The sequence below is a fragment of the Strigops habroptila genome, chromosome 4 (genome assembly GCF_004027225.2).
Source record: "Strigops habroptila isolate Jane chromosome 4, bStrHab1.2.pri, whole genome shotgun sequence".
NCBI lineage: Eukaryota > Metazoa > Chordata > Aves > Psittaciformes > Psittacidae > Strigops > Strigops habroptila.
Genome location: NC_046358.1, coordinates 64,428,510 through 64,455,274, shown reverse-complemented (window position 1 = coordinate 64,455,274; position 26,765 = coordinate 64,428,510). Strand labels below are relative to the sequence as shown.

Here is a 26,765-nt window from a genome sequence, read left to right as displayed (position 1 = left end):
AGGAACAAACAACCAAATCCTCATTTTAGTGTAATAGAGCTTATGATGCCTGTCAGATAGAAGTAATGAGTTTTTGCATGGAAAGCATACAATGGGAATGCTGTCAGAACTGCGCACTCACCAGATGGTGTGTCAAGGAGGCACTGAGTACACTTGAACTTCATGGAACTTACTGGTACAGGGCACATTGGGCTTTTCTGGTTTGTTCCTTTCCAGCAGGGTATTGTACTAAGAGGTTGCATTTCTCACATCTGAGGAAAGCCAAGTTTATTCACCAGCTGCTTTCCTGGCAATGTTTATTAAGTTCTCAGTTACTGTGCAGGGTATTGCTCCCTTCAAAAGGTGCCAGTCATGGTGTTTTCCAAAGGTGTCATCAAACTCACAGCAAACCTCAGGCTCTCACTGTGGGGTTGGCTTTTTTTATTCCTTTGGACAGGTTAGCTGTGTAGACTCTCCACCATTTTTCATTTTTCTGATAGGCTGCTTGATTTTAGCTGAGATTTGTGAGGACTTTGCTGTATCCTGTGATCAACATATGTTTACTGTGAAGCTTAGGCCAGCAATTTTAGTCACTGGCTCTAGAACTGGATGTGAATAGTTAAACATTCTGCTTTACTGTGCTTGCCTTTTGTCTCCAGGTGGATGTGGTGTGAGAGTTAAGAGCTATTTACAAGTGGTTTAGGCAGAATACAAATACTCCCAAGCCTTTTTAATTTTTTTTTTTCCTGTGATTTTTCTAATGTCTTAATTTTCAAAGTTACTGAAAACGCTTCCTAGTCTCTCTATGGGCTCCTTAAATTCCACTTCCGGTGGAACCAGAGCTCAGTTGGTCCTGCAAAAGCAGCAGCTGGTTGCTGGGGCCCAGCATTGTTGTCTTGCTGCAGTTCCCTAAATGCTGGATCCCAGGAATGCACCTCCCAGGGCACCTGGGGTCAACTTCACACAGGAGGAATGACCCAGTGACTTGCAGAGTCCCAAAGGGACCTGAGCAGTACTTGCACCAACACATGGAAAAATCCCATCTCTACTGTTGCCAAAGCAGATGAACAAGTGCAGCACGTGCAGAATAAATGATACATTCTCACAAAAGAAAACTATACTCACGAGTATAATTGGCCACTGCAGACATTTTGTTCCTGAGAAAATATTAAGCAAACACTCCATGAGTTCTTTGGCATGATTAAAAAAAACCAGCATGGCTCTTTTGAGTAAGTAAGGCAGACTTGAATCACATTATCCAGGGTTTATTACAACATTTCAAATGACAGTAATCCGCACGTCTCAGGTGACAGCCTGGGTCATTGCATGTTAGTTTGATTGAACATAAGATCCTGCTTCTAAGGTCAGCAAATGAGGTTTTTGTTGGAATGCAATATATAGTAAGAAACTGTTATTAAAATCGTAATAGGGCTTGTCTACTGCCAGTTTCCTGATGTGGCAGTTGAAGTCATCCTCAGTTTCTTGTATGTTTCTTTCCCTCGTCATTGTGCTGGTTTGAGCCGGAATAGAGTTAATATTCTTCATAGTAACTGCTAGGGGACTGTGTTTCGGATTTGTGCTGGGACTGGTGCTGATAATTCAGGGATGTTTTCCTTATGCTGGGCAGTGTTTACACAGAGCCAAGGCCAAGATGAGGCCTACTCCTCACCCCACCAATGAGCAGGCTGGGGGTGCACAAGGAATTGGGAAGGGACACAGCTGGAACAGCTGACCCCAACTGACCCAAGGGTTGTCCCATGCCATAGGATTTCCTGCTCAGCATATAAAGCTGAGGGAAAGGAGGAAAAGGAGGGATGTTGGGAGTGATTGCAGTGGTCTTCCCAAGTAATCATTGTGTGTGATGGAGCCCTGCTGTGGGAAGCGGGGCGTCCCCCCTGACCATAGGAAGTGGGGGGTGAATTCCTTGTTTGGCTTTGCTTGTGTGCACAGCTTTTACTTTGCCTATTAAACTGCCTTTATCTCAGCCCATGAGTTATCTCCCTTTTCCCCTTCCAGTTCTCTCCCTGTCCCACTGGGGAGTAGTGAGGAAGAGGCTGTGTGGGACTTAGTTGCCAGCTGGGATTACATCATGACAGTCATCAATGTGTTATTGGAGAGGTTTGGAACGTGTGGTTCTGGATTATAAAATCAACTTCTACAGACGTGTTTTTTTAGGATCCTCAGCTAAGCAATCTCTCTGGTTTTGTTCCTCCAGGGGACGAAAGGGCTCACAGCCCTTTTAGGACCAAACTATTTGTGTGCAGTATATCCATGCTATAGTTAAAGAAGAGTATGCTATATGAGGAGGAGAAAGCAGTTGTGTTTTTTGTGTGTTACAAATAGTGCAGCAGTTACAGCTGTGGTGAAAATGAATGCAGCATAAAGAAAATGTACAACTCTCATGTCAGAGACCAGCTGTCAGTCCTTTTCTCTCACCTTGGGAAGTGCCTATTGGCTTTACAAGGGAAATGCCATTCTCTCCTGATGAATCTTTTTACGAGCAAATACAAACCAGTTTGAACTTCACCTGCAGATGGGTTTGCTCTGGTTGTTGGGATGGTGGCCAGGAAAATAACAGTGTGAATCCTCTAAAGTGTAGGAGTGACTTGGATGCTCAGTGTTTCTGAAGGCGTTTAATGGTTGGGCTGTTGCACAAAGGGAAGAAGCTGCTTCCTTCTTCTCGTCTGCTGGAGAAGAAAAGAAAAAAAGAAGGTGGTTGCCTTTTGAGATAGAGAAAGAGGATCAATCCCTAAAGATACTTCAGCTCTTAATCTTCAGTTGAAATCCTTAATTTCTCATTACTTTAATGAGTGTTTTAAGTGCTTAAGTAGGAGCCTCCGTGCTTTGGCCCATTGTGCCTGTATGCTCAGGGAAAATGTGAGGCAGAGGTGAAGTGTCTCCCCGTTGAATGGAGTGAAGCCTCTAAGCCTGGAGGAGAGGTGGGATTTAAGCTAAACTCTTGCCATTACATTTTATTGGTTAACTATAGCGGCTTCCTGCTCAGCAGGCTCACTAGTGTGAATCCAGTGCTGTGAATTGCCCTGATCTTGCACATGGAACCTGAGACACCTCAGGGTAAGATTTTGGCCTAGGAATCAGGCACCTGTACATCTGAGGGAGCTAGTAATAGTTACATGGGAGTTGTGACCTCTAAAATAGCAGCTTTGACCCACGCACTTGTTATGTCGACCTCTGTGTTATTGGACTAAATAATAGTTGGAAAAATGTTCTGCATACGAGGTGGGTTGTCTTGTTAATAGCCTAAGGAGTAAACACTTGCAGTAATTATTTAAAGATAACACAGTGTAGCACTCCTGTTGGCCAGCTCAGCATGAAGAACAAAATAGGAAAGTGAGTTAAGTGTCTGTATCCTTAAAGATACCAAGGACACCAAGATGAAGCGAGCCAAGCCTTTTCTGGGGTATGTTGTCTACTGACCAGGTCACTCAATCCAGTGAAAAGATCTTATTAACATAGATATCAATAAATAAATTTAATAGATGTGATTTATGTTTATGCTCATGTTATGAGCTGATGCGCAGATGATTTTCTCCACATGAGAGATGAACATAACTTGAGAGTAGTCCTGGTTTAAGACCTTAAGTTAGGTGCACAAAGTAAGATCCTGACATTCTAGGGAGCCAGGTTGGATGGGGCTTGGAGCAACCCTGCCTGTGTCGAGGGCTTGGAACTGGGTGAGCTTTAAGGTTGCTTCCAAGCCAAACCAGTCTGTCATTCTAAAAGTTACAGCATAATTTCTTGTAGAATTTGATGTAACATTTGGATCAATTTTAAGGACAGATGGGAACCTCCAGGTTATATTTGAGTGATAAATGAGTTAGATGAATGAGTGGTGACCAATTGAAAGATTGCTCATGTGCTCGCCAGTTTAATATTTAAGGCCAGGCCTGTAGTAGCATCCTTGAAAAACCTTGTACCCTGTCGTCTTTACTGATATTAGTGAAACAAGAATGTAGTAGGAAATAAGTACTAGAGAACAGGAGCTTTCTGTGTGCAAAAGTTAAGGGAATACTGCCCCATGCAGTTGCCCCAACTACTGTCCTTAATCTATGGGCTTAATTATTCATAAAAAGAAAAAAAAAAAAAAAAAAAAAAAAAAAAAAAGTGACAGAAAGCTAAAAATTTGTATCTATGGATGTCCTGGCATTTCTTATCTTCTTAGCACTGTTAATCACCTGATAGTATGATTGTGGGTAGATGAGTATTTGGTTAGTCGTGTTAGAACCTGCAAACAACAAGAAGTAGGAACTTTATATTGAAATAGAAGACACTAGAATTTAGTGTTATGTTAGAAAGAATTTTGATTTCATCAGATGTGTATAATATTCAGTTGGTTTATGACACATGCTTCATTTAATGTCTTCATTAAAGGCTGAGTGACTTTGTATCCTAACTTAAAAAAGAATCCAAAAGTAAAATTGAAAATTGTTTGGCTCAGAGTGTTTATAAGCTTGGCCATTTGAGTTCTTTTATTCCCTTTGAGAAGAGAATACTCTTTTCTAAATGCCAAGTTTCAAGAGCTGGATTTAAAAGTGATGTTCTTTACCACCCTACAGGGATCTAATGTCTTTTAGAAGTCCTTCCAGCTTTTTTGCAGATCATATGAAATAGAATATTGGAGATGATTTCACAGCCCAGAGTTGTTGTCTGTACTGTGTTTTACCCATTATAGCAATGTCTAAGCAGAATCCACACCAGTACCCAAGATTTTGTACCTGTTCTCACAAATTAGCACCTACTCCACTACTTGTGTGGCCTCACCTCTACAGCGAGGTGTGAGATTTGTGAAAACACCAGTAGACGTTCCACCCGCACATCAAAGATCTCCTAGTGTTGAAGGCAGGTCCTGAGGAACTGAATACAGTTCCTCATAATTTCTTGTAATTATTACCTCAAAAGGCTATTCGTGGATCTTCAAGGGGAATTTAAAGAGATATTTTTGTGTGGAAGGGAAAGAAATGCTGGCAGTATCTGATGTTCTGTAAACACACTATCTTTTCAGGTCCATGGTGCTACTCCCCCTTCTGCTTATTCTTTAGTATGTTCAGGTTAAACTTTCATGAGTTGTGCAAGGTTTCAGGAGCTGATTGTGAGTACAATTATCCCCTGTTTAGGCTGAGAACGCTCAGATGCAGTGGCAGAGCCCTGTAGCTGTGAGGGTGAACTCTTATAATAATATTAGTCACTCGTGACTAAGGGCTCACTTGTCATTTCCCTCCTCTATTTTTGTATGTCCACTGATGCTTTTACAAGAAAAGCCAGTGCTGAAAGAAACTGGTCTGAGTCGAGCAAGCAAAATCCATTTTACTTGCTCAGCAGTGGATTACCTTAACAAAAACAATTCCTGACAGGAATTTGCCTAACCTTGTCTTAAAAACCCCCTACAGATGGAAACTCTACGTCTTCCACTTGGAAATCTATTCCAGTGCTTTGGTGCTTTTAACATTAGAAGACCTTTTCTAATACCTGATCTGTGTTTCAGTTTCAATCCTAATTTAAATAGGATAGTTCAAAAAGAGGAGATGATAAAAAAAAAAGAGGGTCTAGAGTCAGTGTTATATCTGAAGGTCTGATGAGTCAGTATCATATTGTTGCAAATTAGGTGAGCTCCATCATGGAAGAAGTACAAAACATAAAGCTTTTTGCTCCCCTCAGCATTGCAACACATCACTTGGAGCATTTCCTCCAGATGTGGATACTATAGGTCAGATTTGGATTTCCTGGAAAAAGCTCAAGGGATAAGCAGATGTTAAGCTAACATAATCTTCATTGAAAGAGCTGAGGAGGTTAGGCTGTTGATGAGGATAACTGCTGCTAAGAAGTATGAAATAATCCTTTTTAACCCTTGTGTTTGATGTGTTTTTTTTTAACTTTGTTAGCTGTTTTGCTGGAAAACCAAACACTCATGTTTTGCTCCCACCCAGTATCAGTGTAGTTTATTATTTGTGTGTAGGTGTATAATCTCGTCCTTTTTCCGATTGCATTCTGCTTTTAAAGAATTGTTTCTCCAATTTGTCAAGACAGCTTTGAATTCTTATGTCCACCAACATTGTTGTATTCCTGCCAGGATAGCAGTGTTGGCAAATTTTGTCTGTACACTCTTTATTTCATCATCCAGGTAAAAGCACTGACTATAGGAGAGTCAGGACAAACCCTGTGGAAATGGTGCTTGATAATACTGCGTTTGATTAGTAACAAATACGAGCTTCACGCACAGTTGAGAAATTGTTTTAGAACACAATGCATGTCACAAGGAATCCTTGGAGTCTTAGCTGTTAGTGTCTTGAAATAACTCTGGAGTCTTCAGTGACAAGTGAAAGAGGAAAAGGGCTAAAATGTCCCACATCCCATCACGAAGGAAGTAACTACTGTGCCAGAGCTTCCAGATGCTGTTCAGTCTCACCTCAAAACATATTTTGGATTGATTGTGTCCATAGCTGTGTAAATGCTCTAGGGGATCACCATGTCCATTGGGAGTTAGGAAGGTGGCTGCTCAGCTGATGTAACTGAACAGTTGCTTCAGGGTCTAATTTCTCTATCCCAGCTAAGTCAGCCTCAGTTTAGCTTTTAATCTTGTGAGCAGTCCCATTGAGTTACCTGGAATTACTCAGGTGCTTAAAGTTGAAATCATGGTGAAGTGCTTTGACAGTCTGTATGTTTGACTGTTAAACACTTTGAAGATATTTATGTTGAATTAAGATATTATCTGCAAAGTTTTCAGCTTTGTGGGATCATGACTTTCTGAACTTCTGGCATTAGAAAACTCTTTTGTACATGAAACTCTAAATAGCTTGCAGCTCCTACTAGCTGCTGTAGCTCTTGCTCTAAAACCTGCTTTTGTAGTGGTGCAGAGAAAACCGGGGCCGTCTTCAGGCTATGAAGCAGCTGCATCTTAATTTACTTCCCTTGTGCTCTTTCAGTCGTTGCTGAACAAGGTCATATTTGTCACCAGCGTTATCACTTTTTAGCTTCAGCAAGTTCACACCTGCGAGCAGTTTGGAATTTAAAGCATTGTGTCTAAGAGGAGTTAAAGTAGATTAATTATAGATACTGCTGGAGATGGTTGAAGATCCTTCTGCACATTGAAACCTGATTAAACTGGACTGTCAACCACGGCTGTCAGTCTCGGAGGAAGTCCTTAGGGCAGTTGGTTTGTATTTGAAGCTTCCCTGCACACCCTTCACCATCTTAAGCTTGTTCCATTTATACATTTAATGTAAAATTGAAAGCATTGATTGATGCTTGATTGAAGAATTGCATACTAGAATGTGGTTGAAAAAACATTTTATGTAACTGTAGGTTTTTGACACAGTGATGAGAGAATCAGTCAGCACATTAATTATATGTATTAATCATCTTTCATGGATGGTACCTGCTATCAGCAAGCGTCTAATAGTATGTAAAACTGTGGGTTTCAAGTTGAAGAGTAAGGGAAGAAAGATGACCAGGAAATATTGTACCCGTTATAAGTGAATGTTAGTCCTGAATGCATAGTTAGAACAAATTATTATATCACCTTTTCAAAACAAACCCCTCCTATAAAATAAAGTGGAAGGTGGGGATCACTAATCATGTTTCATCTTGTGGTATCCAGTTTGTCTTTGTTATTAATGACATCAGCCTACACAGTGATTCCAGGCAAGGTTTTAAAGTAACGTAAAAGGTTGGGGGAAAGAAAAAAGAAGCTCAATAAAATGTTAGTATGACAATAAGCCAGTCTGCTAGAAACACAAAAGTTGAATGTCAGTGACATTGATAAATTGTGAGTTAAAAGCACTGGAAGCTTCTCTGGTATCAGAAAAAAAAAAATAATTGGTGTCTGCCATTGTCAGCAGTATTGTCTTCAGTATTTTCCATTTTGTGGCTCAACATGATCTGTGTAATTCCTTTCTTCCTTAACCCTGAGAATGGCAAAGAGAAGGAAAGCCAGAATGACAAAGAGAAGGAAAGCCAGAAGGGAAGGGAGGCTTTATGCGAGTGATGTGTTTTAGCCCTGTCCCCTCCTCCCCTGCCAGTGGTGGTGCATAATAATAATGTTAAATGCATCATAATAATATAAGTTGTCTAAAAATGAGAGTTGAGGTGGAATGCACTCAAATAATGTTATATAAAGTTTGTTTTTTAGAATAACATGAATTCTGAATTGCTTTTTCTCAAAAGGTGACTTAATCACTACATGCAGTCTGCTGTAGAAAAGAACTGAGAGAAGGCACAGGAGCTGGTGGTCCATTTGCCATCAAAACCTTCATTTCCAGTATCTTTATTTTTTCCATTTTGTAAAAATATTCTTATTTTTACATATAGCTATATCTATAGCTGATATTTTTCATTTGCTTCCTCTGTCCCTTGATTGGATTGGGTCAGGCTGTTTCTGGGTATAAAATAAGGAAATTGCAGAAAGAAGTCTTGGTACCAGCTTACATTTTCCAATTGAAGCTACATTTGCAGCTGGGAAGTGAGGCATAAGCCCCTCCTGGCTGGTTTTTAAGGAGTGTTGGCCTCAGTGCCTTGGCTAAAAACTGGTTTTGACCATTTCATTGTGACCCATTTTTACTCAGCTTTTTGAACCTAATCATAGAATCCCAGACCGGTTTGAGTTGGAAGGGACCTTCAAGCTCATCCAATTCCAACCCCCTGCCACGGGCAGGGACACCTTCCACTAGACCAGGTTGCTTCAAGCCCCGTCCAGCCTGGCCTTGAGCACTGCCAGGGATGGGGCAGCCACAGCTTCTCTGGACAACCTGTGCCAGGGCCTCAGCACCCTCACAGGGAAGAGCTTCTTCCTACGATCTCATCTCAATCTCCCCTCTGTCAGCTTAAAGCCATTCCCCCTTGTCCTGTTCCTACAGGCCCTTGTCCAAAGCCCCTCTCTGGGTTTCTTGTAGCCCCTTTGGGCACTGGAAGGTGCTCTAATATTACTGACTTGTTTCCAAAAAACATTGGGTTGTTGCATAGGTGTGCCATTCTAAATGAAATTAGATATACAAGTGGAGAATGACTGGTATATGTGTAAAGATGCATATTGCTGCGTTGTGTGATGACGGCTGGGCTTAATATGGGTGTTGTTGGGTAAAAAAATAGTTGATGGGGGCCTGATCCTGGTGTTCAGTGGCTCAGCAGTCACTGAAATTACTTATCTTGTTTAAAAATGACTTTTCTATTGCACCTTTTTGATTATTTTATTTCACAAGGGAAGGTGTTTGTTTCTTAGGAGAACACTGTACCCCAAGTGCTGCTGCTGTTGCCATGGCAGTTTGCTAGCAAGCAGCCTCCGAAATATGCTACTACTGGCCTAGAAATGGTGTCTTCCTGGTCGCTTTCACAGATGCTTATTTGATAGGTTGTTGTACACTAGCTTGATTTTGGGGATAAAATGTCCTTTTTTGCTGAAACATCATTACTTCTGAAGAAATAAGTTTCTGAATTAGCTTCACTTTTTTTTTTTTAATTCAACAAATATATATATATGTTCAAGAAATATTTAAACTTCCTATCTCCTCTTCCCCAGTCTTCCTCCTTTTTAGAAGCTGTTTTGGTAACTGGATTACAAGTGTGATTGAACCAAGCTAGCTTTGCTTTCATAATCTTACTGAGGAATGAGTTTTCACATGCGTGATTTGCTTGTGAATACCTGCTTTAATTTTGTTTGCAATCTGTCATTTTGCCTTTGTTAAGTTCTGGGCTGTAAAGCAGAAGAGCAGCCTGTTGTGTGCTGAACATGTGCTTGTGTGTGGATGGTGGGTAGGAGGATGAGTGAGCTACTTGTGGTTTAATGACTGAGTCTGTTTTGTTTTCTTTTTATCTTCTGAGCTGCCTAAAAAAAATTTTTTTGTTTTTTGTTTGTTTGTTTTTAAAGTGTTTTCTTCAGATGAGTGTCTTGGTTAGAACAGGTTGCCCAGAGAGGTGGTGGATGCACCATCCCTGGAGACATTCAAGACCAGGCTGGATGTAGTTCTCGGCAAACTGATCTAGTTCAAGTTGTCCCTGCTCATTGCAGGGGGGTTGGACTAGATGAACTTTGAAGGTCCCTTCCAACTCAAACCATTCTTTGAGAATATAATTCTATGATTGTCTCTTAACAAGCAAGGAAAAAGATGTGGGGATCACTTTTGAAAATGAAGGTACTGGTATTCTTCAGACCTGAGCATCCAGGGTGATGGAATTAAACCGAGAGGACTGAAGGTTAAATGGTACCTTTTGGCACTTGTCTGAACAAGAAGTGCTGCTTAAACTGAACAGCTAAGGGTTGGCACAGAAGGTGGTGTGGCCCAGGTACCTCTCTGTTCCTGAGACCTTCCTCCTGTGTGCAGATTCTGCAAGCTGCAGGGAAGGGGTGATGTCTGGGCAGCAACTCGTGAGGGTTGTGCTCGTTCCTGTGTGGAAAGCCAGGGAAGGTGGGATATTGTCTCTTCTAGTCCACCTGCTCTGGGTGGGAAGATGTTGGCATATACTGCACGAGTGGATTTATTATGACATGTAGCATCAATTGAAGCCACAGTACAGCCTCTAAGCAAGGTTTGATTTAGCTGCTCACAATTTTCATGAAGGCTGTAGTGAAACTTCATCAAAAGGTTATTCTAATCCTGTTCCACCATATGAAAATAAGAGTGTAATTTAAAACAGATGGAGTGCCAGACTTGGAATGCTCAGTGAGCTTGTGCTAGTCCTTAGTGCAGAGGCCATCAAATATTGTGGCTGAATTTTTGAAGTGCTCGGATAATTTTATGACCAGTAGTAGCATTTGTAGTTATGAAAGGTAGGATAAAGATCATCAGCTCTCATGCTCCAAGGCATAAGGTAATCACTGCAGTGTTACAGGAGGGATATTTCTCTGCTGAGCAGCATTACACAGTTGGTTATGTATATTATGAGGTGTGTTCTTTGCTTTGATCTAAACCATTAGCCAAAGAGGTGACACCTGATGGACGAACAGGATACTAAGACAAATCTTGTTTTAGCCATAGAGGGGATCTATGTTTCTATGTGAAAGGGCTTTATTTCATCATGTAATCCAAGCTGTTGCTTGCAGGAATGTTGATTCACTAAGAATCATATAAAAGTGAGGGGTTCTCATTCTGGGCTCAGTAAGTCTTCAGCTGCTGTGAGATTCTTATTGTGACTATATATATGTGTGTGTGTGTGTGCGCGCGCGCACGCGTGTGTATGTGTATGATTGTTTGCTTACTTGGTGGTCTCTTCTGCCTTGCTCCCACTTGGGACCAGCTTCAGACCACAGTCTGCAGGTGAGCATTTCTTGATTGCCCAGTAGTTGGCAGGTAGACAATTGGGCTCAAGAGTAAAAGCTCGATACAAGCTAGATCCTGACTCTGAATGCCGCCAGTGACAGGGTTGTAGTGCACTGCTGGGTCTTGGCTGAGGTGGTCTCTGCCCTGATGGAGTAGACCTCGCTTCCATATAGCTGTTTAATACTTTAGCATTCTGTCCATATTTAGAGCTAGCCATGAGAAATAGCCAAGCATAGTAAGCTTAGATAGAATAATAATAAAATATAATTGCATATATTCTCAGTCTTTCTTTAAATAGGCTGAAAAGACCAAGGTTTCCTCGCTGCTTTTCACAAAGGTTATTTTCTCCTTCTCATAATGCCCTTTCCTGGGCACATTTACAGGTTGTGTTTTGAAAACAGGTGATCAGGAATCTCCACATTATTTTGTATGAGATCTGGCCAGTCCTTCTGCGAGTCGAACAAAAATATCTCGCATGTCCCAGAAATTCGTTAGAACTTTTTGCAGCTGCAACATGTTGATACCTCATAATCATTCTACTGAGCAGCTTTCTTCTCCTCCATTTTTTACAATTGATGAACTTCGAGTTTAAAGCAGAAGTCCTTGTCATTAGTTTGTCTTGTCATGATGTTGCACTTTATGCTTTTAAATTTCATCCCTTTCAGTTTTCTAACTCACAAGGTCATCTCATTCTTCCTGTGTGACAATGTTGTCCTCTTCTGTACTGATAACTGCATCATCTTTGCATTTCATAATCTAGCCTTTGAACCAAGGTTGCTTGGTTGCTTGAATATATTAAGCAGGATCAATCCCAAGAGCGGTTCCTGAGGAATACTACTAGTAACATTTCTCCATCTTGAGAACTGCTTTTTTTCAGTGTAGACTCTTGTAGTACCTTCCTTAGACAGTTTTCAGTCCATTTTATGATGTATTCTTGTATTATTCCTCAATTTTTGTCTTTTAAGTAAAATTTCTTACAGGACACTATCAGATGCTCAATTCAAATCTAGATGTATTAGTTACACTGTATTACCCTTGTCTAAGTAGTCAGCTAATTTGCAAAGAAAGCACATAACTTTTCTCAGGTGATCTACTAGTAATGATAATATATTTCTTTTTATCCCACTTGGAGTCTGCCTCCATGCCCTCAATTCCTGCCTCTTCCAAAGTCTGCTGTATTCAGTGTCAGAATCACATGAATATGTGTTTATCACTTGTCCTTACTTGGAAGGCAGGTCCTACATTCAGTATTCTCCAGTGCTATTTTTACTTTAGCAATGATGATCTGGGATGCCTGAAGAACAAGGTTTTCATGTAAAAGTTTGTAAAACTAACTGGTACAATTGGAAAACCTCAGTTCCCATTAGTTTATAGGTTTCATTAAAAAACTTGCCACTGAGTTTGTATTTCCATCTTCGGGTTCTTTCAGTATCTGGAAATGCTCCTGTTTGTGTGTCATTATTCCCGTGAGAAAATGGGACATTTGCCCAGGTTTGGGGCTGCACAGCGTTAGGATTTCATTGAATCTGCCTGAGAATAAGAGAATACATGAACAGTTGTTCTCTTTATTATCCTCATTCTCTTCTGCTTATGCGAAAAAGAGCCTTTCACTGTTCACTCTGTTTTCCTTTGAAAGATTGAGCTCAGGTACTATTTTTACTGTGTGGCTAACTTAGGAGATGTGGCTTAGCTTGTTAATCAGTCTCTTTTTTCCCAGCCTTGTAAGTTTTTTGCCTACTCCTGATACTTTCTTTGAAGCACTTTTCATCCTTGCTGTGGTTTTCTCACTTTCATTCCAAATGGTTTCAACCTTTTATTAAAGTTATTTCTCCGGATTCTTGAGCTCAGTGCAGCCTGCTTGGTTGCATTAACTCTCATGGGCACTTGGAGTTGGCCCTGTTGAATCCCAAATCTTCTTTGTAGACTTATTAGATCCTGTTATAAGTCAATTAAATCATACACAATCCTTTGATCCATTTCTTTCTTCAGCCAGCTTTCCTAGAGCATTATTGCTGCTTTTAAATTCTGCACCCTTGATGCTGTCCCCAGTGAGGCTCAGCTGTGATTAGAGGTACAGAACAAGCTGAAGACTTCACATCATGGGTTAAAAAATTGCAAACTGCCACTCAAAAATATCACTGACAAAAGAAGATGTTTTCAGTCTATTCTTGTCTTCTGTTTTACTCACAGTCAGTAGGATGGGATGACAGGATTGCTCCCAGCTTTATATACATTTTATAGCTCTCTGTTTTCTACTCTGAATTTCTGGAGATTGATAAATATCTGAAGCTGTATCTTTTAAACAAGATATTTTTATTTCATTTGGAACTGTCTTCATTTTAGCTTCAGATTTATAACTGTAGTTAATCAAATTATGTTACACATTAATTCACTTTGAAATAATTTTTAGTGATGAGATTATGAATGTTTAAAGTTTGAACATTCAGAAGAACCTCTTTGTTTTAAAGGAAAATATTATCTGGATTGTGCGCATAATTTTTAATACTAAACAGCATACTTAAAAATGGGATAAGAAGTGGAGTGAGAACAAATGGTTTACAGACTTATTTGATGCACTCTTATATGGAGTTAAAAATTATAAATGGGATCTTTCTCTATAATTACTGTATCCACAATCAAATGATTTCAGTTGTTGGTACAATTCTATCCCTTCTGTGGAAGGCCATGGCTAGTCAGCATGTAACAACTCTATGGCTATGCTACATCATTCTGTTTGTTTCCTCTTGTAAGCCAGGCCAAACCTCACTGAAATCCCAGTTTGAAAATTAGATGGAAATTGCTGTAATAGAGGTATGGCAGAAGGAAAGAAACCCATTGGTTCTTATTAACCTTTTGAATTAATCGCCTGCCCAAGAGAGCTCATTCCCAGAAGCAAAGAGCTCTTTTTCACATGGAGCAGGCATTGCACACTGGAAAATCAACACACTATTTCGCTCTACTGAGTTTTCTGGAATTTTGCCATATAAATTCTGACCCAGATTTTCCTGACTGAGGTTGTGAAATCGGACAACTCCATAGGCAGATGTGCAAAGGCTTTTTGATGTAAATTTGCCATAGTCTGTCTGCATAAATTGTGTTTTGAAGACTTGAGCTAGTGACAAACTCTAGTTCTTAAAACATGTTTCTAAATGAAATACATAAGGAAGTGTTCAAGAGAAATACCCAGTCACAGAAATTGTCCAGGCGCCCTAGATTTGGCCCAAAGTCCCATTTTAGGCATTAGATTTATAGCATGTCTTGCAATTTTAAGCAATGCTCATATCTGTAGATTAGTCTAGAAAAAGAAGAATATATACTTTTATAGAACCTGTTGTGACTCCGTTGATGTGCATAGGCATTGACATCTCTGAAATAGGTGTCAGAGAATGTATCTCAAGTTATTACTCTTATTCTACAGAATCAGTAGCATTTGGGCTGTTTATAGAGTAATTTAACAAGTATTAAGATGTTAAGAAATGTATAGAAATGGGATGAAGAATTGCAGATGTTTGGGAAGTGTTGTAAAACAAACATACAAAAATAATCCTAAGAGCATAAACTCCCACCCAAATGGGAAGATCTTTTACTATTGCCTCTATTTATGCTTCTCCAAACTGTGATTGGGGTGTCTCCTCATGGCAAAGACCCTGGTTCAGACCTCTCCACATCCTCTTCGGTGTGTAGCACTTGTTCGGTTGCAAGGCTGAAAGACGTTGTTTCAGAAATGTGACCCCCTCAAGTATTTTATTTGTACTGCTGAGCTCTGCTTTCTTAAGTTGTTCTGAATTCAGGAATGCTTTCTGATAAGCTGAAACTGTATTTTTGACATGTCACCCATTTCCAAAAACTAAAACGAAGTCATCTCTGCTAAATACCTTCCCAAACCCCAATGGATAATTTCTAGTACTGGACTTCTTTGCTCTTTTGATTTGTGAGGGAGTAATTCAGGTTCTGTGAACTCTGTGTCCCTGAAAAGCTGCCCATTCTGTTTTCTCCATACAGACAGTCCATATTTCTCCTCTGCTTGTTCTTGTACCAAATTTGTCTGCTTCCCTTCCTCAGGGAGAAACTCCAGGTTGTGTCTGTGGTCTTTGGAAAGCTCTCTGAAATATTTATGAGTCTGAAAATGACTGACAATCTCTGTTCCTAACAGCGCAAACTGGGGATATCAGGTTGGTAGTGAATAAATGCTACTTGTATTTAGTCTGTACACACACACGCATGTATGTATGTATCTATTTTGCAGTTACTTTTGGCACAATTAGTTGCTAGTGAGAAATAGTGTAACACTGTAACAATCATTTCACAATTACTTGCCCCAGCTACAATAACACACGCTGCAGTATACTGTGAACCTTACAACTCCTAAATAGAAGCTATGGGAATGTACAACTGGAGAAATAAAGCAAGATATCGCTACTGCCTTTCAGTAAACGTCACCGTGTTATAGGAATAGTGACATTTATTTTTGTAATAATTGCAACCTGATGAAGATCTAAGAGTAAATCTACATTTTAAACACCAGTGGCTTTATCACCTTGGAAGTTTGAGACCTTGCCAGCTGTGAAGAGAAAAATATTCACTGTCTTACCCCCCAGTCTGCCTTTGCTGTCTGAGCAAAACCAATACTGGCAGTCAGTGAGCGTGAAGGATGGGACAATGTTGAATCTTTGCGTCTTGGCTGCTCGCTTATTCTCTTGGAGGCACTTTGATTTCAGAGTTTTAAGGGCAGAATGACATCTGATCACTGAGGCAATACACTTTACCAAAAGACTGTTCACTGCATGTGAAATAGTTTCACAGTGTAGAACCTGTTTGTTGAAGTGCTTTCAGAAGTTGTCACCTCCTCTGAGAGCTTGCAGGTAGTGCATATCTTTGAGCTCTAGGTTTGAGACACAGGGACAACGATGGTCTGGTTTTAAAACCTGCTTTTCCAATCCGTGGTGATAGGCTGGGCTGCTGTCAGAAATCAGGGAACACTTGCAAACTGATTTCTGAAACAACTATATGATGATGTGTAGATTGCATTTTCTGTCTCTTAAATTTGGAAGGAGGTAGCCTAATTTACTCCTGAACTGTGTGAAACACCACATTAACTTGAGCTAGCCCTGGTGGCTCATTTCCAAAAGAAACCGATGGTCTGCAGCCTCCTGCCATTGTGACCTCAGTGCTCTTCAAAGCTGGGAAAATAAGGATGTGGCTGATAAGGGCAGATATGGCCATGTTCCTCCTCTTGTTTCAGGCTGAACAGAACATCACAGTCAATTGCTGTGACCAGCATAGGAAGCAATGGCAGTCAATTTGGCAGCTCACATATTCATTGTGGGAATGGGGTTGTGGACTCCCATGGGTTTGTTATTACACTGTCAACTTACGTTCTTTTGGGTTTTGCTGTCTTTGCTGTTTGGGACAACGGTATGCTCATAACAGAGAACCAAATGATCTTTGAGTTATGTCATTCAGTTCTCTAACAATGCAGTAAGATGATTTTATGTTTAATGGTATAACTAAGGCATCAAAACCCAGACTGTGGGCATCAGGACTTTACTTTCTCTGTGTAATGCACTGTAAAGGATGGTTGTCTGGGTACAATGCCCTGCTGATGTTTATAGCTGGATGGGTAGACTAATCCAACTGGATGGAAGCTGCCAGGCTGGAGAGCCTGTCTCTTTGTGAAGGACAGCATAGCTTTGGTCTGCAGCCAGCTGTGTGCTTTGTCAGGGCAGGCCTGAGTGCTCTGCTCCCTATTCTTTTTACCTGCACAGACAAAACTGCTTACAATTATCTCCCCTGAAATGAATAGAATTCTATCTGTCCAAAGTGCTTTTCAGTTCAGAAATATGTCTTCTGTAGTTGCTGGCTAATTCAGAAGTCTAGCAGTCAGAGAGAGTATTGTTTTAAGACATAATACATGTTTCTTTGTTTTGTACATCAGCCTCTATCAATAGCTACTGTCCAACCAATTCCTTTATGCCTTCAAGATGTCTGGGTCTTCTGGGATGGTTGTAAGATGTCGACTCTCAGGATCTATTTGCATGGACATTAGATAAAATGGCAAGTTAAAGTAGGATTGATGAATTGCAACTCTGCAAAAATATCAACCAGTGCGGTTTATACTCAAAAATAGGAACAGTTTTCCCATCAGAGCAAACAGCAAGAGAACTCCAAAATCAATATATAAATAGGAATGGCAATGGAAAGATGCTATGAGGAGAGGAAGGATTTCTGTTTTTGAAGTAGCACTAGGTTTGCTATACCTGAGGGAAATTTGCTAAGGAATCTGATTCACCTTGGTCGCCTCGGAAACAAGCTGTTCATCTGGGAGTAGATATTTGAATTCTTATTCAAATATTTTATTATTATATCAACGACATGGCTATTCAGCTGTTTTAATATGTGTTACTGCACCAAATTAATTTGCTGACTTAGAACCAAAGATGGGTTTTAGCATATGGGTAATAATACCCTGGATGTGCTCTTAGTATTTACTAGTCAAGTCTTAAAACTCTCTGTGACTGAATAAAGATGGGTGCTTTTGAGTTTTTATCTACTTTGTGTTAGTCCTTACCTTTTGTTCCCAATTCCTGAACAAATTGCAGTGTGTGATGTCCCTTTAATTATATGTCTGTGCTTAGGATGCCCAGATCATAGAATCATAGAATAGTTAGGGTTGGAAAGGACCTGAAGATCATCTAGTTCCAACCCCCCTGCTATAGGCAGGGACACGTCGCACTGAACCATGTCACCCAAGACTCCATCTAGCCTGGCCTTGAACACTGCCAGGGATGGAACATTCACAACTTCCTTGGGCAACCCATTCCAGTGCCTCACTACCGTCACAGGGAAGAACTTCTTTATATCTAACCTAAACTTCCCCTGTTTAAGTTTGAACCCAAAAGTCCCAGAAAGTTAAAGGATGCTCTTTTTCTAAAAGACATCCCTTTCTGTATTCTCATTTAGATTTAATTTTTATTTTTAATCCAGATGATAGAGTCTTGAGGGTTTAAAGTGTGAAAGGATGTCTTTATTTAAATGAACACAGGGAACACATAGCCCCTCCTGCATCTGTCTGGGGGAACTGAGGGTTGTTTTAATTCATGTATATATGAATATGTGTGTGTGCGCCCCAGTTTTTAAAACAATACAGGTGTCAGCTGTCTGGGTTTGCTATCACCTGGTGCACAGACATTCTAGTGCACCTCATGAGCTCAGTCTTGTCCTTGAGCCAAGGCGAACATCCTCTACCCATCATCCTTGGGATGATGTGTCTTCCTTGTTGTCACAGAACTGGTGATCACTTTAGGCCAGTGGACAAGACGTGTTGGGGAAACCCTCCTGTTGAGTCAGAAAGGACCTCCTTGCTTTCCAGCTGATCTTCAGACATTAGAGGGGCTGGTAGCACTGGATTCAATCCTAGTCACAGACTTGGTCAGTCTAAGGATTGTGTAGTGCTTGCACCTTCTTGTCGCACGCCAATGCTGTTGCATTACAAGGGGGTTTTCCTGGGACTGTTTATGTTTGACCAGCCTGCAGTGTCCTAAGAGAGACGGGACTCTTGTGCCCAACCAGCCTGCTCGTGTCCCGGTATTGGCACCTTGCTGGACAGCCCACCAAGTCGGGGGTGATTCATCTGACCTGTTTGGGGGCCTGCACTGACAGCATCGCCAAGTCAAATCCCTGATTTCAAATATTCAGGTCTCCAGAGATTTACACAAAAAGGACTTCAGCTGAAGTTTTTCATTATACAAAATACAAGATAAGGTTGTGGATTGCCAGTGACAGGGACTGTCTGCAAAACCAAGCTTGAAGTGATGTACAACCAGACTATAATCACTAAGAAGAGCTGGTGTGAATTGGGCATTTAGCACACATAAGATAAAGTCCTTACCCAGTGGGTGTCCCTATGGGGGAGAAGACAGGTTCAGCCCCTTGAATGACCGCAGGAGTTAAAATGGAGTCTTCCCTATCTCCCCCCATCTCTTGTTCACTTTTATACTTTACTCTCAGGTGGAGCTCTAGACATACGTTCTTTTGTTATTGACTGGTGTAAAATTCTCTCACTTTTCTCTTAAAAGATACAGATGATAAAATACAGAGCGAATGTTCGGTGAGGAGTGGTTGCACCTTGGAGGCAGGTGATTTTGGGATGGAGGTGTGCGTTAGTAATGCAATGGGATTATAGTGAGCAAGGTTCACCTAAGGAAAGTGATTTCACCACAGCTGCTGGCTCAGCAATGAACATCATCTCTTCTATTTCCCATCTGACAGCTGCTATGCAGCTCATCAGCTGTGTGGTATCATCAAGTTCCCAGACCTGCAGGGAGTACAGCAGAGCCTGGCCGCAGTGCCTCCACTTGTCTCCATCCTCCATTGCTCCTCTAGGATACCAGGTTGTGTTGCCTACAGAGGCATGGTGGTGTAGATGCTGGGCATGTCAACTGTCCTGAAAGTGGCAATTGTATTTCACCCTAAAAAGGTTTCTGTAATGCTACAACTTCTGTTAGACCCCAGTTGTCTCTAATTCCAGCCCCCACCAAGTCATTTTCCCACACTTGTATTTTAGGTATTAGCAGATTTGGGGGTATTTATTAGAGTAGAAGAGGCTGATACTGAGTTGGAAAACATCAAGAAGTTTTGTATAACCCAAAATCAGTGCAAATAATATGCTATGTAATTATATTTATAAAACATTTATATCAGTCTTCCTTTGGATAGGAGGTCTTTATGCCAAATATGCTCAAAATAATTTAAGCACAGTGGTTTCACTATTCCTGTGTAACGTTTTTTCCTTCATATTTTCTCTAAAACTCCTTTAGCAGAATCTGGTTCTGGGATAATTTTCCAAGGTCAAAGCAGCTTCTGATTTTACCCTTTCCAAAATCTTTGTGAGGATTCAGAAGCAGAGTTCAGAGCGTGTGACATAGAGAGGCAAATGGCACATGCAGTTAGATAATTTAAAATTAATAAATAGAAAGCTATTCAGAAAGGACTGTAAAAATGATGGAGGGATTGTAGGAACTGATTTATGAGGCAAGACCAGAAGTGAGATATGTGCAGCTTGGTTGAAGGGACAGAATGAACATAACTGTCTTCAGATATGTGCATGAACAGTCAGCTTTTTGTGAATTCAGGACTGTGGACTAGACAAAGGAAGTGTTTTAGGGCTGCCAAGATAATGAGAAGGTAGAACTAAGGAATAAAATTGTTAAGATTTCTGAAAAACTGGAAGGTAAATAGAAACTGATTTTTAAGGAGAAATGTATCTATATCTTCATCTTTGTTAGACCATAGGATTGATCAGTCTATTGTGTCTCCAGATGATTTCACTTTTTTCTGTTTGGGCTTGTGAAAGCACTGCAGGAGCACAAGAAGCTGTTCTTCATTAGAAGAATGGGGATGACTGACTTAAAAAAAAAAATACATTTTTTTCATCTTGAATATCAATGTTTTGTGAGAGAGCAGCATGTGCTCTGTGTACAGATCTTGTTCTTGTGCATCATTAGTTTTACCTTGAGATTTATTATACCCAAAGCTATGGATACAGTCTATAGATACAGTAGTCACACCTTTTCTTTGATTTAATAGAATGTAAAGGGAATTGCTTCAAAAAGGCTGGCAGTTGTGTTAAATGATGGTTTTATGACTCAATAGGGTTTCAGTACATCACTTGCCTTAATGAAAACTGGTGCCCAACTAATTAAAATTGCACCTATCAGCTGCTAAAATTAGTTATTAGCATCATTGTTAGAGGACTAAGTAGAGTAGAAACTTGAAAAATCTTCATTTTGCCTTTCCATGTTCAATGGGTCTCTGATTCTTCACTGTTTAGTGCTTAAGGGATCCCAAACATGGTGATATAAGCGCTTAGATTGCATTTTCACAGGCAAAAGGACATAAAGTTGTTAGTCTGAAATGACAAGTAAATGAAGTGGGTTGACCGTGAGCAACTTCCAGGCGCCCACCAAGCTGCTGTATCACTCCCTCCTCAACAAGTTGGGGGGAGAACATACAATGAAAAGCTTGTGGGTCGAGATAAGGATGGGGAGATCACTCACCAGTTACCATCATGGGCAAAGCAGACTCAAGTTGAGGAAACTCGTTTAATTTATTGCCAAGCAAATCAGAGTAGGATAATGAGAAATAAGGACAAATCTGAAAACCACCTTACCCTACCCCTCCCTTCCTCCTGGGCTCAACTTCATTCATGATTCTTCTACCTCCTGCCCTGGAGTAGCACAGGGGGACGGAGAATGGGGTTGTGGTTGGTTCATCACATGCTGTATCTGCCACTCCTTCCTCCTCAGGGGGAGGACTCCTGACACTCTTCCCCTGCTTCAGCATGTTTGTTCCCAGTTGTCATGTACGTACTTCGTGGAGGCCGTTCTGTGCTGCAGTGCAGGAATGCATCTGTGTTAGAGGTTGTGTCCTCTGCTCCTGTGCCTGCCTTGGTGCTCAGTGTTTGCTAGGTGCTGGTGAGTTAACGAGGTGTATGTTCACCGTGTTGCTGAAAGCTCGTTGCAAGTGGCAGTTCTCCTGTAGACCGGCTGGGAAGAGACATGTTTTGACAGACGTTATCCAGCAGTAGCAGTTAGATAACATAGCGGTCCAGGAAAGTAAAGGATACCCAGGATGGGGACATGTGGACAGACAGATGATTATTGGAACCATGTACCTTAATCCAGGAATTTGCTAAGGTAAGAAGTGTTTTGGTTTGGGTTTCATTTAACCTTTTGTCCAGGCTTCAAGGCTCATGGAATAATCTGCAGCAGCCAGACCTGTTGGTCCCATCACTGCCTGCTGACTCTCTCTGTTCTTGGCAGCTACAAATCAGTGTTCCCTGTTGTATCCTGGTATACACATGTTGATTTGCATTGACGTGGGCTTTGTATGCTTGGAATTTTTTCAGTAGCAGAAATGAGAAACGTGTTAAGAAAGCCCATCTTGGATACACTTCAGAGTCGGGTTTTTATAATCTCAGGAGTTCTGTGTGGAGTAGCTTTACTTTGACAACCTTCACCTTCTGTGTTTTTAGAAGTCTCCAGCAATGGATGTATGTTTTCTTAAAGCAGTTTGTGTCCTGTCTAGCTGTGCTGTGGGAGTGACTTCATGCTATGTGTTACAATGGACTAAGTTACATTGCTGTTAAGAAAAAAGAACAATGGCTTGAAATGTAGGTGGTGGGAAGAGGAAGGATTAGAAACCGTTGGAGATGAGGATTCTTTCACACTGATTTTGGGGATTGACTTTCTATCCACAGCTTGTCTAGTTTTACTGTCTTTATGTTTTTCACAGTTTATTTGCAATTAATGTAGAATGACCAATGAAATCAGGCTGGTCTTCTGTTTCTTGATAGAGATGGTGAAAATGCATTTTAGATATCTATAGAAGTCTCCATCCTTTAATTGACAGTGGAAGCTCACATTGTTTTCATAATCGTTCTCTCCAGGGACAAAACCCATGCAGCTTTCATCAACAGCAGTCTAAAAGTTACTATTTTGTTTAAAACAAAACTTAATCTAGCTTAAAAAATTGAGACAGAGCACAGCATTTGAAACCAGTAGTGCTGGTTCTACTCTCCTTTTCTTTCTCCTTCAGTTCAGTAGGAGATCTTTGTTGATTCATCTCCCTCTGCAGTATGCAAATACATTGGATGCTTACATATACACACACTGTTCAGTAGGTTGGTTCAAAGCCCATTGAACTCAGAGTGTCTTTCTCTGAACTTGCATGAGGATTTCTTTAACCTAATGTATGCTTCTCTCACTGCACAACCCTGCTCTGAAATGTGCATGGTGCAGCTGGCAGTAAAAGAGTGATTTACTGTCATGAGTAACAACATAATGCTGCCTCTGTTTCTGAGCTCTACTCCCACAAGTTGGGGTGCTTCTGAAGAGTCTCAGAAAGCTTGTTTGCAGTAAGGCTCTTGGCAGGAGGGCATGTGACCATTCAAGATCTGCTGTTAAAACATCAACCATGCAACAGACAGCTCACAGTGAGCTTTCATGACCAGGGAGGATTGGGTCAGTTATCTCTCCGCTCCCTCCTTTCTTTGTGCTCTGACCACTGGTCTTGGTGAAACTTGAGGGAATGTGTGTGAATGAATTCCTTAGCAGCTGATACTGATAATGGGAATGTGAGTAAAGACGTCATTGACTCACTATGATGATAGTGGATGTAGTAATTTGGATGCAATTAGTAATTAAAATGAAATAGTAAGGACCTGAGTGTCCCAATTTATTTATTTATTTTTTTTTTTTAAAGTGCAGCTAAACTTTGACTGTTTTATCAAAGGGGAAACCGTTAAATTACCAGTTCAATTACATAGCCAAAAGCAAACCAATTTTCATTCTAGGTGATGAGGCAGGAGTTAGGAGTGCAGGTAAAGAATATTTTTATGATCATCTGTTGGATTGCCTCCCTGCCCCCTTTTACTGTTCCTCTTCTTTAACTCAGGTTATGCCTAAGGAATGCAGGATTGTTGCAGTCTCCAACCAGAAATGCCTCTTTCAGTAACTCGTGCTGTAAATCACACCTGATTACCATATTTGCTGGGATGAGAAATGCATCTTGCACTCTTCTGTTATGTCAATTAAGGTTGTGTTGATAGGGAAAAACTATTTGCAGTATCTAAAATGAGGCAGTTTTCTTCTGCTGATGTTTGCTTATTTATTTTTACATTGTAGATTAAATTTAAAAAGGCACAGACAATAAAACTAGATTGTGTGGCAGGGATGTGGAACAAAGGAAGGTGTTTAGCATAGCCTAGAGGGATACTAGGAAAGGAACTGTTTTGTAATGATCTATAGTTTTCTTATTTGAATAAGATATTAGTCTCTAACCCTTTGTGGAACCTGGTTAACAGGGAATAGTCTGGACCCATGAAAACAAAATGAGTAAATCCTCTATCATGAGAAACCACCTGGTTTGGCCTGAGTGGCATTGGAGAGGCATAGCTGCCAACTTTGCAATGGTGAGGAATCTGTCCCTTTAAGTCCAGTGCTTCCATGTGGATTTTTCAGCAGAGTTAGGTAGAGGAACAGGATTTGATGCAAACAGATGAATAATGAATGGTTGAAAAGACGTTAAAAGAGAACACTTAGGAAAATGCAAATATTGTTGTGAAGGCCATAAATAGATAAGATAGGGCACAGTGAGTGTTTACCAACATGGGACAAGATTTTTCCATTACCTGTGTGCTGCTTTGCACTGCACAAATGGTCCTTGAGTGAACAAATTACTTGTGTGTGAAAATGGTGGAGTATTAATTTTGTATGATTTTCTGCTACTAACATATCGCCTGTGTCACTTATTATAACAGTATATATTACAAGTCATTATAAAATGCAAGAAAAATAGTTTTCCTGGAACTGTATATTTTTTTTTAGGTTTGGGGTTTTTTAAAGACATGGTAAGGACAGCACCCCCTAGAAAAACCCCAACCAAACCATACAGTTTTCATCAGCACTTAATTTTTCAGAGACATACAACATCCTTCAAAATGCCACAATAAAAGGTAGCCATGGGCACAGGAATTCCAGATCAATTCTGTGGGCAGCCTTCTACAATTTATCATTTGAAGATAGCATCTGTGTATATTTGAAAGAGTAAGCCAGTCAATATCGCAGGACATAGATAGAAGGAGACAAACTGGGTAAGACTCTCAGCGATAAAAATAGAGCAGTGAAGCAGAAATTGTGGATGCTGGTCTAAGACAAGTGCTCATGGAACCAGGTATTTAAAATAGTTGCTCTCAGTGTAGCAGCATGAAGAAAGAATTGTTCATTTTGATACAGTAATCCATTGCTCACCCTTAGCCATTAGTAAAACCAGATAGAAGGGATTGAAAAGGTAAGGTATTAATCGAATGAAAATAGATATAGTTATTTCAGTGTATAGTATTGTTTGGCTAATGTAGGTGAATTGAAGATTAGGGAAAAGCAATGCTCCCTTCACCTCTTCCCCACACTGATGTCTCTGAGATCTAGAAATCCACTGGTATCTCTAAAGAATGTTTAGAAAGATAAATAACAATAAATAAGGAAGTGAATCTATTACAGAAACCTGACATTCGTTTCTCAAGACCAATAGTTATTTCATCAGTGCTTACTGAGATCCAGAGGAGTTTCTTTCACAAGTGAAATCAAAGCCAAAGCAAATAGGGCTCTGGGAGCACATTTATGTAATCACTCAACTAGAGGCAATCTTTCTAGGGAACAGAGCTATTTTTGTAAGAATGAGGTGATTATATTGCTTTGTTTTCTAATGGGCTGTAATATATTTGGGAGCAATAGTAGTGTAACCTTCTATTTGTTGTAGACTTATGTAATGGTAACTTTACAGCCAAGCATGAACCAGTTAGATTTAGAATGAATTCTCATGCATTAAGCGCCTTTGAAGAAGAAAAATGGGTGAAAGTGGTGCTAAATACTAAGGGAGAGTAGTCCAGATAGATTTTATGGTATATAATTCTTGCTACTCATGTCCCTGTAGTAACTCATTGAGGTTTCTGTCATGGGTTCTAGCAGGGGAAAGTGGTTAACTCCCTCTCTGTCCCAGATAGGCAAATTGTATTGCACTGATGAGCACCATTTATGTAAGGGAATAGACTTTACAGATATTCCCATCTGCATGGATTCGTTGGAGGAGTGTGGCACAGACCAGACCCTTGTCATCATGCTCCAGGTTTTAGCAAGGGAGTAATGGAGAACAGTGTCAAATTGCTGATTCCAGACTTGAAAGCTCACAGTGCCCAGAGCTGTGCTGACAGACTGTTACAGTGCAGCTCCCAATTTACAGCTCGGCTTATCAAATCATCTTTGATGGCAAGAATTTGTCCCACAGATGCCTTGTGATGAGCCTCGTTTTTTTCACCACCTGCTCCTCAACAGCTAGGAGACTTCCAGTCCGTATCCTGCTTTAGGGAAGGATATATATGATGCCTAGGGAGGAACGTCCTCATTGTTTCGCAGTCTGTTGCCTGCTGCAGGATGGGAAGAGCCAGTGGCTGTTCATATTCTGTGTGCTGTTTCATTGCTGATGAACTGCCAAAGATGATATTCTCTTAGTGACTGGTGAGCGTGAGCTGACGTGATGTCGCTCTGCTCCCCTCAGCGGTGCTTGGTGCCGTGCTGGGCGGTGCCGGCTCATCCCATCCCGCCTGCTTTCGAGGGTGTTACTTCTCCGAGGGGAGCATAGCTGCTGCTTCCATCTTCTCCGAGCAGCCTCCAGGTGGACTGATACGATGGGGCTGAGGAAGAGAGAAGCGCAAAGCCTCTGGCATGTGTGGCTGCCATTTTGTGTGGTGTGAGGAAGCGTGGTGAGGAGCCGCCTGTGGAAGTGGCTGCCATGTCAGTATGCGTCCTTCCTCAGGTGAAATGAGTTCCAAGTCCCTGTAGAAAAGCTGCCAGAAACTCAAAATTGCTTTTTCACTTCTGAAGGTTGGACTTGATGATCTTAAAGGTCTTTTCCAACCTAGTTGGTTCTATGATTCGATGATTCCTGTGCTGCAGCTAAGCAATA

General features: G+C 40.7%; 1 protein-coding gene across 2 annotated transcripts in view; it reads left to right on the top strand.

Moving 5' to 3' along the window:
* Positions 1-26,765, top strand: part of NELL1 (neural EGFL like 1) — a 283,745-nt gene that overhangs the window by 103,664 nt on the left and 153,316 nt on the right. The gene's annotated exons all lie outside the window — the stretch shown is intronic.